The following is a 20186-nucleotide window of genomic DNA, read 5'->3' on the forward strand; positions in this document are numbered from 1 at the left end:
ATCACTTAAGTTTCAATGATTACGACATGTGCACCTTTAGAAATATTTAATAGCTGAACTTTTAACTTTTTCAATTAATTTCACACTTAAAAAAAACCTTTCCAGGTTCCTTTCAGTCTTTCCTTTCAAATTTCACGGAAATTAAGAGGCCACAAAACTTCCACTTCCAGTGAACAAAAATTTCTCTTTTCCACCATTCTCAACATAAAAATTATCTAGTAATAAATCCGATCAATTTTTCTCTATAATAGCAAAAATTAAAATGATAGCACTGTAATAATTTTAAAAGTATTCTGGCCCAAGAAGAAAAAAGTGACCCAATGGAAGAGAACAGAGAGTTCAGAAACAGATCTGCACATATATGTCACTTGATTTATGACAAAGATGACAATACAGTATAATAGGGTCTTTTCAATATAGTGTACTAGGACAAATGGATATTCATTAAAAAAAAAAAAAGAAACTTTACCCCTAGTTCACAACATACAGAAATTAGTATCAAGTGCAGATCTAAATGTGAAAAAAGCAAAAGCTTCTAAAAGAGCATAGAGAATATCTTCATGACTGAGGTAGAGAAAGATCATTTAAAGAATAAAAATAACAATCATAAATTAAAAAAACTGATAACTTGAATTATTTTTTCACCAAAGATACCAAAGAGTAGAAGATGCTTGCATTCAACCTGAGACACTGACAGAGAAAGGGTTTCAAAAATATAAAGAACTCTTACAAATCAGTAGGAGAGCAAGAGAAAACCAAATAAAAAATAGGCAACAGATTTGAGCAGGTACTTCGCAAAAATAAGTATCAAAATGGTCAATAAGAATAAGAAAACTTTACAACTGCATTACTCATCAGAAAAATACAAATTAAAACAATATATAACATTACACAAAGCAGAATGACTAATATTTATTTTTTAAAAAGTTGACAATGCCAAGTAGCTGCAAGGATGTAGAACAACTGGAACTCTCATACACTGCTGGTGTGTAAATTGATACCACCATTTTAGAAAACTATATGGAAGTACCTGCTAAAGTTGAACATGTGCATACCCTATGACACAGTAATTCTACTCCCATATACATTCCTAATAGAAGTGGGTACATATGTACACCAAAACACATACACAAAAATATTCATAGCAGCACTTTCTACAAAAGTTCCAAACTAGAAAAAGCTCAAATGACCATGAACAGTAGAATGAATACAGATAATATGGTATATTCATACATTAAGAAAATTTGCTGCAATGAAAGTGAACAAATTACTACAAACCAACACAGAGGTATCTCAAGACATAAACACAGCAAAAGAAGTCAATCAAACTCATAAATATTATGACTCCAATTTAATGAGTTTTAATAATAGGCAAAAATAATCTGTAGTGATTGAAGTCAGGATGGTGGTTACCTTTGAGGAAAGAAAATAAATGACTGTGAGGGAGTATAAGAGGGTTTCTAAGGTGTTCTGTTATACAAAACTTTGGAACCTTAAACAATTCACTGACGTGTACACCAAAAAATTTTAAATAGACTTTATTGAAGTATAATATTCACAAACTGGACAGCTTGATGAATATTTATAAATAAAACACACCCATATAACCACCACCCAGATGTATCTAATTTGGCTTCTATTTCCAGCTTTCCTCCTGGGTGCTGTAGGCATTTTGACTTACTTTCAGCCTCTACTACTCACCAAAAGGCTACTCTCCCACCAGAAGCCTTTGCTCCCATCCACCCCTATGGCTGAAACACTCCTCTTTCTTGAAAGGAAAGCCTGACTAGGGAAACTTTCTACACTCAACCCTCACTTCTTTAACAAAATGTTTCCCAATCTTTGACCAGCTTAAATTCCCTCGCATGGTTCTTGTTCTTCTATTTTGTAGACCTGTCATAGTTTCAACTTCATGTTTTTAAATTAATGCTTGTAGACATTAATAACTATGTAATTAATTATTAATTAACATAGACCTTAATTACTAGACTCTAAGCAGATATTCACAGATAGCCCATGTCTTTTTTTATTTTTTTGAGGTCCATGTCTTTTTGTTCATCAAAACTCCTAGCAACGAGCACAGGGCTGTCACATAATAAGTACTCAATGAATATGTGTTGAATAAATGGATGAAAGGAATATAATCAAAGCAAACCATAAAGTAGCATGTGATATTAAGAAATAGATTTCATTTGTGAGGCTTTCTTTTAAACTATAATTTTTATCCTTGTTGCTGTTCAAGAGTGAATTCCCAATTACTTATGCATTTTGAAAACCACACTGACACCAAATATAAAGCTACCCAGCAAAGTCAGAATCACCCTTACCCTTTTAAACAGGTTTCTTTTTCATGGAGCAAGTTTCCATCCCCCAGGGAGAGTATTCCTAAGTTTTTAATAGTCATATCCATAGTCAGAAATGGAGAGAACAGCGTTTCTCCATTTGGGTAGTAATTCACTGCTATTAAAACCTACCTTCTTTTAATCAGCCTGTAATATTCTGAGAGAAAAAGGAAAAGAAAAACTACAGACTCTGTAAACTAACAAAGTTCCTATCAACTCTAAATAAAATGGAGAGAATGGGATGATTCAAAATCACAATTAAAAACAATAAAACCAAGTCATAAAACTGATCTAATTCAAAATTAGTTAACATTATTCAAAAGCTATTCCTAAATAATTTACTAAAAATACCCACTATTTAGGAAATAATTACTATTCTACTAATTTTATCCAGTGGTGAAAAAATAGGAGTACAACAAAGTTCAGAGACACCAAACACATCAGTTAATTGATGATAACAGACCAAAAGATTGTTATCTGTTAAAATAGTTTATTATTATTGACAGATGTTGTGCTGTCTCTTTTCACTATTAGAAGGAAACCTATACGAAATTAGTTCTTCACTATACAGATCATCCTCTTTACTTTCTATAGGTTGTGCAGACACAAGACTATTAAACATAGCATCATGCAGTATAATATATTAATAGTTAGAACCTCCTATCCATTGAGCTTAAAGGCAACCCTTAATTCAGAAGCTAAAAACACAGGCTGTTGGGGGTACAAGGTTAGTTCAGTGGTAGACTTCTCCCCTGCCATGTGAGAGATGTAGGTTCAATTCCCAGTCCATGCACTTTCCAAGAAACAAATAAGCAAAACAAATAAAAATTCAACAAAGGGTGCTACAATAATTTCATTATTATATGGAAAAATAATGAAATGTGACCCCTCCATCCAGCATACAAAAAAAGGGGGGTCAAAACATAAGGGTAAGGTTACCCATGACTCCTTTACTCCTTCCCCACTAACCCATCACAACCACTCCCCCCCTTCAGGAGGTACAGCTAAGAAATACCTGTCAGTAGAAAATAAAGCTTCACTGTTGGCGGGAACGGGTCATATGATTCCTAATGATTCCCATAAAATTCCAACAACCACATAGCAAGTGTAAAAATCAAAAACAATCCAAACGGACACTTCCTAATATGCTATAATTTCTTCACAATGAGCATTACATTCCACCCCAACTAGTGTACTCCAAATCCCAAGTTACTCTATTTTTGTTATACTCCCTCTTAGTCTCCAATCATAGTTACTGTTAAATAGACGTTGTCAAAGTATATGTAAAATTCTGTATCTTGTTATACCATACACATTTTATGTGTTAATATATAGGCATTAGTGCTTTAATGCTACACAAAACCCCATTTAATGGGATAATTAATTAGCCGTTCCGACAATGTTGTACCAATTAGTGTAATGAGTTCCAGTAGTTTGCTGTTCCTTAAGTAAACTTGTCTATACTTTCCTATTTTTCCTACATTTTTCTCTTGCCAGTTCTAGAAAACTAAATGTAGGATGAACTTTTCATCATACTCACACACCTCCCCTATCTATCCCCTCTGCTCTTGACGACTCTCACCTGAGATACTATGAACAGAATCAAATGAGATAGTCTAAGAGAAGGGCCTTCAGAACTCATACAAAGAGAATTTCCTTCCTACTTCCTTCTTTCCTTCCCCCATTTTTCTCCACGTTCTTTTTTTGATATTATGTAACTTCATTACCTTGGGTTACAAATGTACATTGGGATGATACTTCACACCTTTGTCTCACACCACCAAAGCTGGGCCGAGTGCAAATATTATCAACAGCACAAAATACAGAAATATCTCTGTCCTCTCCCCTACCTTTAACAAAATTTGGGTAAAGGTTTAGGTGTGAAACAAGCACTTTCCACTGTGTTTGTGGGGAGGGAGAAGACAAAGAAGCAAGAGTTAAGAAAGATGGTCCCCTGGGTACTATTATAGGGATAGAGACCTGTAACGTCAACAACATGGTTGTTTTACGCCAAATCACTGGCACACCAAAAGGTGAATGTGATTGAGTATTAAGGGGAATACTGGTCCCAGCAGGAAAAGAGAAATCACAAGTTCATGGGTCTGTCAGGTTCTTGCTTTATCACTTACTTGCCACAGTGTTTGGCAGGCTTGCCTGTTGGGCATAGCGTAGGTATGTCATGCCAGGGAGCTTCCTATTCAGCTTAGGGAGTACCTTGCCAATTGCTGTAGACTGCTAAAAGAAGCAGGACCGAAGTTCCCGGCTGTAATATGCCATCTGCCAAAGGGACTATCCACAGTTTTCTGGGTATCAGCAAGGTCACAGAATTTTCACAGTGCAAGGAAGTGAAGCAATTAATGAGATAAGAGATATAGTTAATAATCTTAAGGGAGTTGTCATATTTTTCTGGTTCACTCCAGTCATGATCATGAGGAACATTTTTGCCCCATCCTTTAAGTAAGGCCTGCATTTTCTCAGAGAAATAAATATATTGTAGCTACAATATAATCTGCATCATAACTGCTTCCATATGATGATGATGGGATCTTACCCTGGCAAGACAATGAAGGGCTTTCCCTTTGTCAGAAGCTTCCTACTTATACTTGCCATGAGTTGAATTACATTGTTAAGGTCAATGAACATGTCATTGATGCCTACCTCTCCACCTTACAAATGCTTACAAATGTTTTCTGCAGCCTAACCAGAAGCTCGATATGACCAAAGTCAATTTAATTTCACATTTACAACCTTTTCTCAGAAGTGCATCTGAACGCTAGGGCTGCTTTTTTTTTTTTTTTCAAAGTGCCTGTATTTTTAATAATTTCTTGACATAGTAAAAGAATTTTACATTACGATCCAAAGGTGGTAGGGTGAGGAGGGACAGGGGAACAACCCAACAAAAAGGGAAACGGAGAAACATGTGATAGGAGGGAAGGGTTTTAGGCTGGAAGAGTTCCAGAGGGTAGGTAGGAGCACGGCCCCACTAAAAATGCAATTGGTTTGTGACTAAGTACTGCTCATGGGAAGACACTGTTCTGATTCCTTCTCTATAGCATTTTGGGAATAATACACTATAGAGATGCATCCCAGATGGAGATATGATGAGGGAGGAGGGAAGGTAGGAAGATGGAGATAAGGGGAAGAATGAAAGTCAGGAATGATACAGAGTCACTGGCAGGCTGACTACAGATATCAACTCTCTTAGTAGCAGAATAATAAATCTGGGGAATGATAAAGAGTAACACAAAATTTGTAACAACAAAGGATTTCTCTGGAAGATTCCAGAAATAGGAGGCAACTCTTCTATGGTTTTGACTTGCCCAGCAGATTTTCACATACATACAATGTGTGCATGTACACACATATACATACACAAATGACTATTTTCCTTGGAAGTACAATGTTATAAATAAGAGCAAAACTTCCCCAAAGGAAAGCCCAGCAACAACAGCAGCATCTGAACCTCACAGTTGCAGACATCCCCACCCCAATTTATAACTGGCTTAGGAAGAGGCAATGAGCAGTCAGAGGACCAGCATTTGCAATAACACCAAAAAAGGACCCTTGTTACACAGGAAAGGTGCTTTCCCCATCCCTCTATTTCTTATCTCTCAGTTCTCCTCACTTTAGGTACCAAGAGGCTACAATATCAGAAGAGGAGTTGGGCCCAAGACTTTGGTCTGGGTGGATGATGACCAAGATGACTTGACAATCATCCTACTGAAAGGAGTCTGTGTGACAGCATTCGGAGGAGGGGGAGCTATTACATAATGGAGTAGGAAGGCATGTGTCTGCATGCCTGTGTGTGTGTGTGTGTGTGTGTGTGCGCACAAGCATGGATATAAGTGTGAAAATCATCATTACAAAAACATCCGAAGGAGCTAGGCTTAAGTTCTAAGGTGTTTCTTGCCTGACCAGGTTCAAGATGAGTTGTAAGCAGACGGGAAACCTAAGTCACCACCAGAGGAACTACGGCAGAGAGGGTCTAATGTCTCACAGAGGCAAGAGACACTAACCTTATGTCAGGAAGAGAGGAACTGGGTTCCCCTTCTGCCCCAGTTCGGAAACACTCAACACTTTCCTTCCAGTTCCCTCAGCTTCTAACCAACTAATCACAAAAAGGAAGGATCTATAAAGCCCAAGACACAGGAAAGAGAGAAAGGAGACAGAAAGTAGAAGCATGCTGTGACAACATCCTACATGCACAAATGTGGAGTTCTCCAGAGATTAGGACAAGTGAGGTGTGGGGTATTAGGGAAGGAAACAGAAGAGTCAGTTCCTGAGGCCTGAAGAAAAAGAGGTAAACACATCACAGAACTAGTTGAGAGTTTCATTAGACTCTAACTTAAAACAGAGAGTGGTGTGACTACTATTTCCAGCCAGTTTCCCCATCATGATGGTCATATAACAAAACAAGGCCTTGTCAGTTTTGAGCCAGACTCACAGAGTCCCCTGGCCCTGGCCTCAGTACAATGTCTCTGCATTGCTACTCTGGGGCCATATGATCTTCTCAATATGTTTCAGGATCATGTCATACAGAGTGACATAGTGATTCCTTAGTTCTGATATGAAGAGCCGAAGGCAGATAAATTCTTTCCCATGAATTTCTGTCATGATGTAGTGATAGTCCTCCACATGGGGATATTTAGCTATTTTAGAAACCAATTCAGCTCCTGTAATATAATATCTAGAAATCTGGTCCAAGTAAGATGTAGCTTCACTCTCAATGGTCCTTAGTTCTGCAACTATCTCCTCCTGAATGGACACCCCAAAGTTGTTCCCATTTTCAATTGTGGGAATCAGAAGCTGCACCCACATTTTGACTGTGTTATATTTGTTAATCAGCAACTGGATCTCAGATTTCATCTTCTCAATAATGTCCACCAGTTGCTGGTTGCTTTTTAGCATCTCACTGGGCATCACAAACACCCTGGTTCCTTGGAAGGCCTCTGCGCTGGTTTGAAAGGATGTATGGATCCTAGAAAAGCCATGTTTTAATCAAAATCCCATTTCATAAAGACAGAATAATCCCTATTCAATCCTGTATGTTTGAAACTGTAATCAGATCATCTCCCTGAAGATGTGATTTAATCAAGAGTGGTTGTTAAACTGGATTAGGTGATGACATGTCTCCACCCATTTGGGTGGGTCTTGGTAAGTATCTGGAGTCCTATAAAACAGGAAACATTTTGGAGAATGAAAGGGATTCAGAGAGAGCAGAGCAGAATGACATGGCCACGAGAAGTCCACCAGCCAGCAACCTTTGGAGATGAAGAAGGAAAACGTCTCCCAGGGAGCTTCATGAAACTGGAAGCCAGGAGAGAAAGCTAGCAGATGATGCTGTGTTCACCATGTGCCCTTACAGCTGAGAGAGAAGCCCTGACTGTGTTCACCATGTGCCTTCTCACTTGAGAGAGAAACCCTGAACTTCATCAGCCTTCTTGAACCAAGGTATCTCTCCCTGGATGCCTTAGATTGGACATTTCTATAGACTTGCTTTAATTGGGACATTTTCTTGGCCTTAGAACTGTAAACCACCACCAACTTATTAAATTTCCCTGTTTAAAAGCCATTCTGCTTCTGGTATATTGTATTCTGGCAGCTAGCAAACTAGAACAGCCTCTTAACACCCATCCAGCATTCACTTCTAAGTGGGACAATCCAGTCCACTGCGGCAACTGGTGAGAAGAATGGGGTCAGGGACTGGGAGATTTATGTCTGAGTGGATCTGAGTTAGGTCGTGGATGTTTAGGATTGGTTCCTTCAAAAAACTATCAAGTTCTAACAACTTTTTCGAGAAAAAAAATTGCCACCAAGTCTTCCGCCTTGCTTATGATCCACTCCCTGAAAGAATCAACCTTGATCTTCACTTCCTTATCAACCTTCAGCAACAAGATTATAGCCAGGCCAGGCTGTGTCCACTCCACTAGAGACCAGAGGTGCTATGGGGGCCAGAGGGGTGGGGGAAATTTCGACCGCCTGCCATGGTTCCCTCACTGCTTGCTGGTTCTCTCTCTCTCTGTGCATCTGTCGGCCCACTGGAAGGCTGCCTGCTCTAGGGTTGTTTATTTTTTTTTTTTTTAAGGGGGAATGCATGGTGCAGGAATCGAACCTGGGTCTCCTGCATGAAAGGCAAGCATTCTACCACTGAACCACCCATGCACCCTTAGGGCTGTTTTCAAGAACAAGTATCTAACAACTCAGGAATCCTTTTGTGATTTAATTAATAACTCAAACTATCATCCTGGAAGCAGTTCTGATCATTTCTGCTGCATAGTTATTCACCAGAAGGCTGTACCTAAATATAGGCAAGGTACTATACTCACAAAAACCTGTAATATCTCCCACAGTTTTGTTTCTATTAAGAATAAATTTCAAGCCAGCATATTTTAATATGCACTCCTTTTTTGTGATAATTTATTATTGTTATTATTATTATTATTATTATTTTGTGTGCATGGGAATCGAACCTGGGTCTTCAGTATGTAAGGTGAACATCCTACCACTGAACCACCCATGCACCTGATAATTATTTTTTAACACTAAATAAAATGGGACACAGTTTGATTATACATTACATGAATTTCTCCGTTTTTCTCTATCTCACTACCCATTCTCTGTCCACAAGATATTTCCCCTAATGCCATAATTACAAAAATAAAAATCCAAGATATAGAAAAATATCAGAAGCTCCTTCTTACATTGATGTCACTTTTCCACTGAAAACTGTATCTCTTATTAATATCTAAAGTAATGGTTTTCATGAATGCAAAGGTAGCCTTCCTGTTAGTTCAGAATTTTAGCGTACCATCAAACATTCTATTAATCCTCCAAAATGCTGAAATACAGTCAATTTTTGACAACTGTAACTTTTTCTAGGATTCTTTATGTCTCACATAACCTTTCTTCAACTTTTTGGTAAAAAAAAAAAGCCTTAGTCTATTACAGACTTAGAGAAAAAAATTGAGGAACCATTGAGTTGATCTGATTACTGGAAAGTCAGTTCAGTGGTTGGTTTGTTTGTTTTTTCATAAATATATCAAATATATTTCTGAAAAGTAAACCAAATGCAAAATTCTGATATTTCTGTTGCTGTGTTAAGAAAATTGAGAAACTAAAATTACTACGTTTAACCTCTAAAAAAAATATGTAGGAAGTCATTCTGATTTTAATTTCATTCAAATGCTTTGAAGGGTGGCAATATTTTAAAGTATACTCAGAGGTTTCCTAAGCAGGGCATGAAGGACTACTCAGTGGGTCAAGGATGGCTCACAACCTGGACTTTAACTAACCCAATTTAATTATATAGCATGTAGCACTCCCAAGAGAAGTTCAATCCTTATTCAGCTTAGGTGACTGACGAACTTAACTTATATAATTTATATAAGATATACTTAACTATAATCTCTCTGATAATGACCTGTATTATGAAGCTGTGATTTTCCTAAATGGAAAAAAATTAAAATAATGGGTTAAAAATACTCACTTAGCTGTATGGAAAAACCCAATTTACTCCTTCAAAATATGATTATACAAAACAATGCTTAATTTTAAATGCTATTCTGGACTTTTACATATTTATAATAAAGATGTGAAACATGACATGAGTTGAAAACTATTTAGACTGGGGGACTGGAATATGGGGATTTATTAAGCTACTCTCTCTCCTTCCATATATATTCAAATTTGCCTCAATCAAAAGTTGAAAAGATCCTAGAATGAGTTGGAACATAGCAAGAAGGGATTGAGAAAATCTTCTCGACCAAACGGGAGAAGAGAGAAATGAGACAAAATAGTGTCAGTGGCTGAGAGATTTCAAACAGAGTCGAGAGGTTATTCTGGAGGTTATTCTTAGGCATTACATAGATATCCCCTTTTTAGTTTAAGGTGTATTACTAGAGGGAAGTGCCTGAAACTGTAGAGCTGTGTTCCAGTAGCCATGTTTCTTGAAGACGACTGTGTAATGATACAGCTTTTGTAATGTGACTATGTGATTGTGAAAACCTTGTGTCTGATGCTCCTTTTATCTATGGTATGGACAGATGAGTAAAACATATGGATTTAAAATAAATAAATAATAAAGGAACAAACATCAAAATTTAAAAAAATACATATATTGGATAGATGGAAATATTAGTGGTCAATGAGAAAGAGGGGTAAGGGGTATGGTATGTATGAATTTTTTCATTTTTCTTTTTATTTCTTTTTCTGGAGTGATACAAATGTTCTAAAAAATGATCATGGTGATGAATATACAACTATGTGATGATACTGTGAGCCACTGATTGCATACCATGTATGGAATGTTTGCATGTTAAGAACATATGTGCTTGTATGTTATTTTATCAATAAAAATTTTTTTAAAAGTTAAAAAAAATTAAGCATTAAATGGTACCTTGAGTAATAACTACAAGTGAGAGAAAACAACAAAACAAAACAAAATAATCCCCCAGAGGCTTGTTTTCTAATTTACAGATCCAAACCATAAGCAGTCGATTTCTCCCAGAGGAAAAAAACAGTAACAGCTCGCACTGAGGTATTTTTTAATCTTTTAAAATATAAGTTAATGCATTAAATGGCAGTTGTTGGTTTTTTTATTTTTTGTATGGACAGGCACTGGGAATTGAACCCATGTCCCCAGCATGACAGGCGAGAACTCTGCCTGCTCAGTCACCGTGGCCCGTCCAAATGGCAGTATTTTTTTTTTAGTGGTTGCATTTTAAAGATTACTCTCAATTACTAAAAAATAGGAAAATTGCTCTATAAATTAAATATAGGAAAACATTTAAATAGTAATATTTGAAAAGTAAAAAAACCTAACAAGACTAATTCTTTCTTGAAACAACTCATAAATAAAGAAAATTCACCACACTGTGTCATTATGCAGACATGTATTTAACGCATTTGCGGATATCTTCTTTTGTTTCTATTTAATTTAAGTAGATTGTTAGGCATCTATTTCTACTTAATTCCAATTATTATCAAAGTGGGAAGAATATTTGTTTTACTCTATGAATTGTTTTCTGGTATGCTATTCTTTCATCACTGATCTATTTAAGTGACTATCATAAAAGTGACTCTATCATCTATGGTTTGTTACCCAGAAAATGTATTCCTTGGATTCCTGCATTTATTTAACTTCATATTAACTTGGTATCACCTATTCTGAAGTATGAAAGATTTATTCTCCAAAAAAAAAGGAATTTTCGTTTGCCATGATTTCTGGAACGATTTTTTTAATATATTCCATCATAAAGTACTTACCTTTGATATACACATATGTTACCTGCTTCCTAAAAAGTGATCTTATCTACCAAACAACCCTAGTTTTCTTTTCATTATAAATGATGTTAAATCCTGAAGGTCGTATCCTTTTCAAATAGCTGATTTCCAACCATCCCTAGGGTCTGGGCAGTTTGGCAGTCCTCAATTCTAGTTTCCTTTTCTCTATGAGATCATTCCAAATATTTAAAATTCTCCTCAAAACCCCTAATTACTTCTACAACCTCTACTGATTCGAGGTAAATGATCTCATCTCCAAGTTCATACAGAAAAATACAAGCTATTTGTGACCAGTCCTTCATCATTTCATTTTCTACTTCTAAATATATCTATACTCCTCTGTCAATAGCTAGCCTATCTACCTGTTCTCTTTACCTTATGTCTAAATTTTCCTGGATTTTAATCAACTATCCCTTTTCTAATCTATACCTTCACTAACGAGAATTCTCTATTGGCTGCCTGTTGTTAACTTATTTTTTTTTCTTTTTTTTATTAACGGAAAGAAAAAAAAAGAAATTAACACAACATTTAGAAATCATACCATTCTACATATGCACTCAGTAATTCTTAACATCATCACATAGATGCATGATCATTGTTTCTTAGTACATTTGCATCGGTTTAGAGGAACTAGCAACACAACAGAAAAAGATATAAAATGTTAATATAAAGAAAAGAAACAAAAGTAGTAGTAATAGTAAAAAACAACAACAAACAAACCAACAAGCAAACAAAAACAAAAAAAACCCTATAGCTCAGATGCAGCTTCATTCAGTATTTTAACATGATTACTTTACAATTAGGTATTATTGTGCTGTCCATTTTTGAGTTTTTGTATCTAGTCCTGTTGGACAGTCTGTATCCCTTCAGCTTCAATTACCCATTGTCTTACCCTGTTTCTAACTTCTGCTGAACTCTGTTACCAATGACATATTTCAAGTTTATTCTCGAATGTCCGTTCACATCAGTGGGACCATACAGTATTTGTCCTTTAGTTTTTGGCTGGATTCACTCAGCATAATATTCTCTAGGTCCATCCATGTTATTACATGGTTCATAAGTTTATCTTGTCTTAAAGCTGCATAATATTCCATCGTATGTATATACCACAGTTTGTTTAGCCACTCTTCTGTTGATGGAGATTTTGGCTGTTTCCATCTCTTTGCAATTGTAAATAACGCTGCTATAAACATTGGTGTGCAAATGTCCGTTTGTGTCTTTGCCCTTAAGTCCTTTGAGTAGATACCTAGCAATGGTATTGCTGGGCCGTATGGCAATTCTATATTCAGCTTTTTGAGGAACCGCCAAACTGCCTTCCACAGTGGTTGCACCCTTTGACATTCCCACCAACAGTGGATAAGTGTGCCTCTTTCTCCGCATCCTCTCCAGCACTTGTCATTTTCTGTTTTGTTGATAATGGCCATTCTGGTGGGTGTGAGATGATATCTCATTGTGGTTTTGATTTGCATTTCTCTAATGGCCAGGGACATTGAGCATCTCTTCATGTGCCTCTTGGCCATCCGTATTTCTTCTTCTGGTAGGTGTCTGTTTAAGTCTTTTTCCCATTTTGTAATTGGGTTGGCTGTCTTTTTGTTGTTGAGTTGAATAATCTCTTTATAAATTCTGGATACTAGACCTTTATCTGATATGTCGTTTCCAAATATTGTCTCCCATTGTGTAGGCTGTTTTTCTACTTTCTTGATGAAGTTCTCTGATGCACAAAAGTGTTTAATTTTGAGGAGCTCCCATTTATTTATTTCCTTCTTCAGTGTTCTTGCTTTAGGTTTAAGGTCCATAAAACCACCTCCAGTTGTAAGATCCATAAGATATCTCCCAACATTTTCCTCTAACTGTTTTATGGTCTTAGACCTAATGTTTAGATCTTTGATCCATTTTGAGTTAACTTTTGTATAGGGTGTGAGATACGGGTCTTCTTTCATTCTTTTGCATATGGATATCCAGTTCTCTAGGCACCATTTATTGAAGAGACTGTTCTGTCCCAGGTGAGTTGGCTTGACTGCCTTATCAAAGATCAAATGTCCATAGATGAGAGGGTCTATATCTGAGCACTCTATTCGATTCCATTGGTCGATATATCTATCTTTATGCCAATACCATGCTGTTTTGACCACTGTGGCTTCATAATATGCCTTAAAGTCAGGCAGCGCGAGACCTCCAGCTTCGTTTTTTTTCCTCAAGATGTTTTTAGCAATTCGGGGCACCCTGCCCTTCCAGATAAATTTGCTTATTGGTTTTTCTATTTCTGAAAAATAAGTTGTTGGGATTTTGATTGGTATTGCATTGAATCTGTAAATCAATTTAGGTAGGATTGACATCTTAACTATATTTAGTCTTCCAATCCATGAACACGGTATGCCCTTCCATCTATTTAGGTCTTCTGTGACTTCTTTTAACAGTTTTTTGTAGTTTTCTTTATATAGGTTTTTTGTCTCTTTGGTTAAATTTATTCCTAGGTATTTTATTCTTTTAGTTGCGATTGTAAATGGGATTCGTTTCTTGATTTCCGCCTCAGCTTGTTCATTACTAGTGTATAGAAAAGCTACAGATTTTTGAATGTTGATCTTGTAGCCTGCTACTTTGCTGTACTCATTTATTAGCTCTAGTAATTTTGTTGTGGATTTTTCTGGGTTTTCTACATATAGTATCATATCGTCTGCAAACAGTGATAGTTTTACTTCTTCCTTTCCAATTTTGATGCCTTGTATTTCTTTTTCTTGCCTAATTGCTCTGGCTAGAACTTCCAACACAATGTTGAATAATAGTGGTGATAGTGGACATCCTTGTCTTGTTCCTGATCTTAGGGGGAAAGTTTTCAATTTTTCCCCATTGAGGATGATATTAGCTGTGGGTTTTTCATATATTCCCTCTATCATTTTAAGGAAGTGCCCTTGTATTCCTATCTTTTGAAGTGTTTTCAGCAGGAAAGGATGTTGAATCTTGTCAAATGCCTTCTCTGCATCAATTGAGATGATCATGTGATTTTTCTGCTTTGATTTGTTGATATGGTGTATTACATTAATTGATTTTCTTATGTTGAACCATCCTTGCATACCTGGGATGAATCCTACTTGGTCATGATGTATAATTCTTTTAATATGTTGTTGGATATGATTTGCTAGAATTTTATTGAGGATTTTTGCATCTGTATTCATTAGAGAGATTGGTCTGTAGTTTTCTTTTTTTGTAATATCTTTGCCTGGTTTTTGTATGAGGGTGATGTTGGCTTCATAGAATGAATTAGGTAGTTTTCCCTCCACTTCGATTATGTTGAAGAGTTTGAGGAGGGTAGGTACTAATTCTTTCTGGAATGTTTGATAGAATTCACATGTGAAGCCGTCTGGTCCTGGACTTTTCTTTTTAGGGAGCTTTTGAATAACTAATTCAATCTCTTTACTTGTGATTGGTTTGTTGAGGTCGTCTATTTCTTCTTGAGTCAAAGTTGGTTGTTCATGTCTTTCCAGGAACCTGTCCATTTCTTCTAAATTGTTGTATTTATTAGCGTAAAGTTGTTCATAGTATCCTGTTATTACCTCCTTTATTTCTGTGAGGTCAGTAGTTATGTCTCCTCTTTCATTTCTAATCTTATTTATTTGCATCCTCTCTCTTCTTCTTTTTGTCAATCTTGCTAAGGGCCCATCAATCTTGTTGATTTTCTCATAGAACCAACTTCTGGTCTTATTGATTTTCTGTATTGTTTTCATGTTTTCAATTTCATTTATTTCTGCTCTAATCTTTGTTATTTCTTTCCTTTTGCTTGCTTTGGGATTAGTTTGCTGTTCTTTCTCCAGTTCTTCCAAGTGGACAGTTAATTCCTGCATTTTTGCCTTTTCTTCTTTTCTGATAAAGGCATTTAGGGCAATAAATTTCCCTCTTAGCACTGCCTTTGCTGCGTCCCATAAGTTTTGATATGTTGTGTCTTCATTTTCATTTGCCTCTAGGTATTTACTAATTTCTCCTTTGACCCACTTGTTGTTTAAGAGTGTGTTGTTGAGCCTCCATGTATTTATGAATTTTCTGGCCCTCCGCCTATTATTGATTTCCAACTTCATTCCTTTATGATCCGAGAAAGTGTTGTGTATGATTTCAATATTTTTAAATTTGTTAAGACTTGCTTTGTGACCCAGCATATGGTCTATCTTTGAGAATGATCCATGAGCACTTGAAAAAAAGGTGTATCCTGCTGTTGTGGGATGTAATGTCCTATAAATGTCTGTTAAGTCAAGTTCATTTATAGTAATATTCAGGTTCTCTATTTCTTTATTGATCCTCTGTGTAGATGTTCTGTCCATTGATGAGAGTGGTGAATTGAAGTCTCCAACTATTATGGTATATGTGTCTATTTCCCTCTTCAGTGTTTGCAGTGTATTCCTCACGTATTTTGGGGCATTCTGGTTCGGTGCGTAAATATTTATGATTGTTATGTCTTCTTGCTTAATTGTTTCTTTTAATAGTATATAGTGTCCTTGTCTCTTTTAACTGTTTTACATTTGAAGTCTAATTTGTTGGATATTAGTATAGCCACTCCTGCTCTTTTCTGGTTGTTGTTTGCATGAAATATCTTTTCCCAACCTTTCACTTTCAACCTATATTTATCTTTGGGTCTAAGATGTGTTTCCTGTAGACAGCATATAGAAGGATCCTGTTTTTTAATCCATTCTGCCAGTCTATGTCTTTTAATTGGGGAATTCAGTCCATTGACATTTAGAGTTATTACTGTTTGGATAATATTTTCCTCTACCATTTTGCCTTTTGTATTATATATATCATATCTGACTTTCCTTCTTTCTACACTTTTCTCCATGTCTCTCTCTTCTGTCTTTTTGTATCTGACTCTAGTGCTTCCTTTAGTATTTCTTGCAGAGCTGGTCTCTTGGTCACAAATTCTCTTAGTGACTTTTTGTCTGAGAATGTTTTAATTTCTCCCTCATTTTTGAAGGACAATTTTGCTGGATATAGGAGTCTTGGCTGGCAGTTTTTCTCTTTTAGTACTTAAATATATCATCCCACTGTCTTCTAGCTTCCATGGTTTCTGCTGAGAAATCTACACATAGTCTTATTGGGTTTCCCTTGTATGTGACGGATTGTTTTTCTCTCACTGCCTTCAAGATCCTCTCTTTCTCTTTGACCTCTGACATTCTAACTAGTAAGTGTCTTGGGGAACGCCTATTTGTGTCTAATCTCTTTGGGGTGCGCTGCACTTCTTGGATCTGTAATTTTAGGTCTTTCATAAGAGTTGGGAAATTTTCAGTGAAAATTTCTTCCATTAGTTTTTCTCCTCCTTTTCCGTTCTCTTCTCCTTCTGGGATACCCACTACACGTATATTTGTACGGTTCACATTGTCCTTGAGTTCCCTGATACCTTGTTCAAATTTTTCTATTCTTTTCCGGATAGTTTCTGTTTCTTTTTGGAATTCAGATGTTTCATCCTCCAAATCACTAATTCTATCTTCTGTTTCTTTAAATCTGTCATTGTAGGTATCCATTGTTTTTTCCATCTTTTCTACTTTATCTTTCACTTCCATAAGTTCTGTGATTTGTTTTTTCAGTTTTTCTATTTCTTCTTTATGTTCAGCCCATGTCTTCTTCATGTCCTCCCTCAATTTATCGATTTCGTTTTTGAAGAGGTTTTCCATTTCTGTTCGTATATTCAGCATTAGTTGTTTCAGCTCCTGTATCTCATTTGAACTATTGGTTTCTTCGTTTGACTGGGCCATATGTTCAATTTTCTGAGCGTGATCCGTTATCTTCTGCTGGCGTCTGGGCATTTAGTCAGATTTCCCCGGGTGTTCGACCCCACAGGTTGAAAGATTTTTCTGTGCAATCTCTGGGTTCTGTTCTTCCTATCCTGCCCAGTAGGTGGCACTCGTGGCACACGCCTGTCTGTGGTTTCCACCAGCGAAAGTTGCTGTGGGTCCCTCAACTCTGGAAAACTCTCGCCGTAGGGGAGGTTCGGCAGCCGAAGCGTCTTGGAAGAATGCCAGCCGGCCCGGGGTTCCAAACGCGGGGAGGGTCGCCGGCCGTCGCAGCACAGGAGAGCGTCCGGCCAAATTAGCCAGTCGGCCCGGGGCACCAAGCGTGGCGGGAGGGCGCAAGCCGTCGCAGCCCGGGAGAGTGCACTGTTCCCAGCCGACGGGGGAGTCACGTGTTTGGAAGGGATCCCCCGGTCACTGTTCTCCGCAGTCTGGGGATTTCCGACCCAACTATCTCAGTTGTTCCGGGGGGCCTCGTGTGGTGGGGGCACCAGCCGCCGCGGCCTAAGGGGACCGCCTGTCCAATTCTACCAGCTGGCCCGGGAAGGTGGAAGGGAGGGACTCCGGTCGCTTGCCGTCCCACCCAGGAAAGCCCGTGCCCCTTGGTGATCTCACCGGAGCTGGTTCTCCCAGATAGTCAGCCGTTCCAGGATGGGGTACGCTGTCCCTTTGATCTCCCTCGTGGCTCCGGGAGCTGCTCTGTATTATCTCCACTCCCCTAGTAGCTGTTCTGGAGGAGGAAAGGTGAGGGCGGCAAGGCTGTTGAGGCTGGTGGCGGAGGAGCACGGTGAAGGCGGGGGAAGAGGGCACCGTGGTGGTTGGAGAGCAGCCGGAGCAGGAGGGGGAGGAGAGGGGAGAGGGATGGCAGGCGGCTCGGCTGCTGCGGGGCGTGGGCGCCGCGCGGCGGGCTGGCGGAGAAAGAGAGGGGAGAGGGATGGCGGGCGGCTCGGCTGCTGCGGGGCGTGGGCGCCGCGCGGCGGGCCGGCGGAGAAAGAGAGGGGAGAGGGATGGCGGGCAGCTCGGCTGCTGCGGGGCGTGGGCGCCGCGCGGCGGGCCGGTGGAGAAAGAGAGGGGAGAGGGATGGCGGGCGGCTCGGCTGCTGCGGGGCGTGGGCGCCGCGCGGCGGGCCGGCGGAGAAAGAGAGGGGAGAGGGATGGCGGGCGGCTCGGCTGCTGCGGGGCGTGGGCGCCGCGCGGCGGGCCAGCGGAGAAAGAGCTGTTGTTAACTTATTAACACATCCAAATCTCTTTCATCTTACAAAACTCTCTCCTTCTACTGATTGACCATTTTTCCTCCTTCTTAAAAGACTTCATTTTTCCCCCATTTTCATGGGGGAAAAATCTACCTTCTCTTCTTACTCTCAGCTCTTAAAAGCTGTACAACAATAATAATAACTAGCAGTATATTAACTCATTCAATCTCCACAGCAGCCCTATTAGGGAGGCAGTAACTAGCCCCATTTTATAAACAGGAAACTGAGGCACAGAAAGGTGATGTAACTTGCCCAAAGTTATACACTACCAGGCACCAAAACTCAAGCTCTTTCCCACTATGTAACACTTTTCCCCCTGGGTAAGCTCATTTAGTCACAGGACTTTGATGATTGATTATATGCTGAAGACCCCTTGCATCAGTGCATCAATGTATCCAGTCCTGATTTCTTCCTATTTAGTACTGCTGCCTATTTTGAGAAGCATAATCTCAATATATTAGAAACACTAGCCCCCTAACCCCCATCTCTACTTTCTCTATGCCTCCTCTACACTGCTACAAAACACACATCTATCCATTTTGCTTCTTAACTTAAAGTCTTCAATGACTCCCTATTACCTACAGAATAGAAGTCCAAACCCTTCAGTAGGGCACACAAGGCTCTTCACAATCTGGTCCCTAGTTACCTTTTCGTTTTTATCTCCTCCCAAAGCTCATATATACAGCTTATCCTCTAGCCACATAAAACAGCGAAAGCTATGTGCCATGCTTTGTACTGTCTCAATGCTCCATGTAGAACACTCTCTGTTTGAAAAGCAATTCCTCATCTTTTCCTCTTGATAAATCATTACTTATTTATATATCTCCAATTGCCCATCCTACCCTTTTTCCAAGTAAAAACTAATCTTTCTACCTTCTGTATTTCCATAACACTTATTAAAAAACAAAACCCTGCTTTAACAATACTCTTTTTTTTTTTTTTAACATGGGCAGGCCCTGGGAATCGAACCTGGGTCTCCAGCACAGCAGGCAAGAATTCTGCCACAGAGCCACCAGTGCACTGCCCAATAATACTGTATTTTAATGACTAATTTAAAATATGATCACTCAGAGAGATGGAATATTATCTTATTGGTATTTGAACCCAGCACCCAGAACTCAGGAGTCACTCAAAACACATTTGATGAATGAATGGATATAGCTCTTCTTTAATATTTAAGTCAATTGTGTCCTGGACATAGGAACATAAATTAATTCATCATAGAAGATATCATAATCTTAATTAACCACTGTTTTCCTATGAATTGTTTAAAAACTTAGCAATATGCAGAGAGTGCTTTTGATTAAATATTAACATAAGTATAGACCATATTTACTGAAGTGCAGTAACAGAACTCCACCATCTACGCAAGCAATTCTTGAATGAATAATAAAATACATAAAGACAAAAAGATACTCAAAAATATTAGTTCTCTCTCCAGGCCACAAGACTTGAACATGAATAGCCATCAAATTGTAAAAATTAAAAACATCCCCACTAACCAAACACTGAAGTGCTAGTCTCAATAGTTTTCCCAGC

The 20186-nt window shown here is 38.2% G+C and overlaps 1 protein-coding gene, 1 non-coding gene and 1 pseudogene across 7 annotated transcripts in view; all 3 read right to left on the reverse strand.

The window, feature by feature from the left end:
• The window catches only part of DPH6 (diphthamine biosynthesis 6), a 214355-nt gene that overhangs the window by 150510 nt on the left and 43659 nt on the right, over positions 1 to 20186 (reverse strand). The gene's annotated exons all lie outside the window — the stretch shown is intronic.
• Positions 2739 to 9106, reverse strand: LOC143656492 (proteasome activator complex subunit 3 pseudogene; annotated as a pseudogene).
• TRNAE-UUC (transfer RNA glutamic acid (anticodon UUC)) lies at positions 8434 to 8504 on the reverse strand. The gene has a single exon. It is a non-coding gene; the product is annotated as a tRNA-Glu (tRNA).

Source organism: Tamandua tetradactyla, chromosome 14, assembly GCF_023851605.1.
Source record: "Tamandua tetradactyla isolate mTamTet1 chromosome 14, mTamTet1.pri, whole genome shotgun sequence".
NCBI classification, from domain to species: Eukaryota; Metazoa; Chordata; class Mammalia; order Pilosa; family Myrmecophagidae; genus Tamandua; species Tamandua tetradactyla.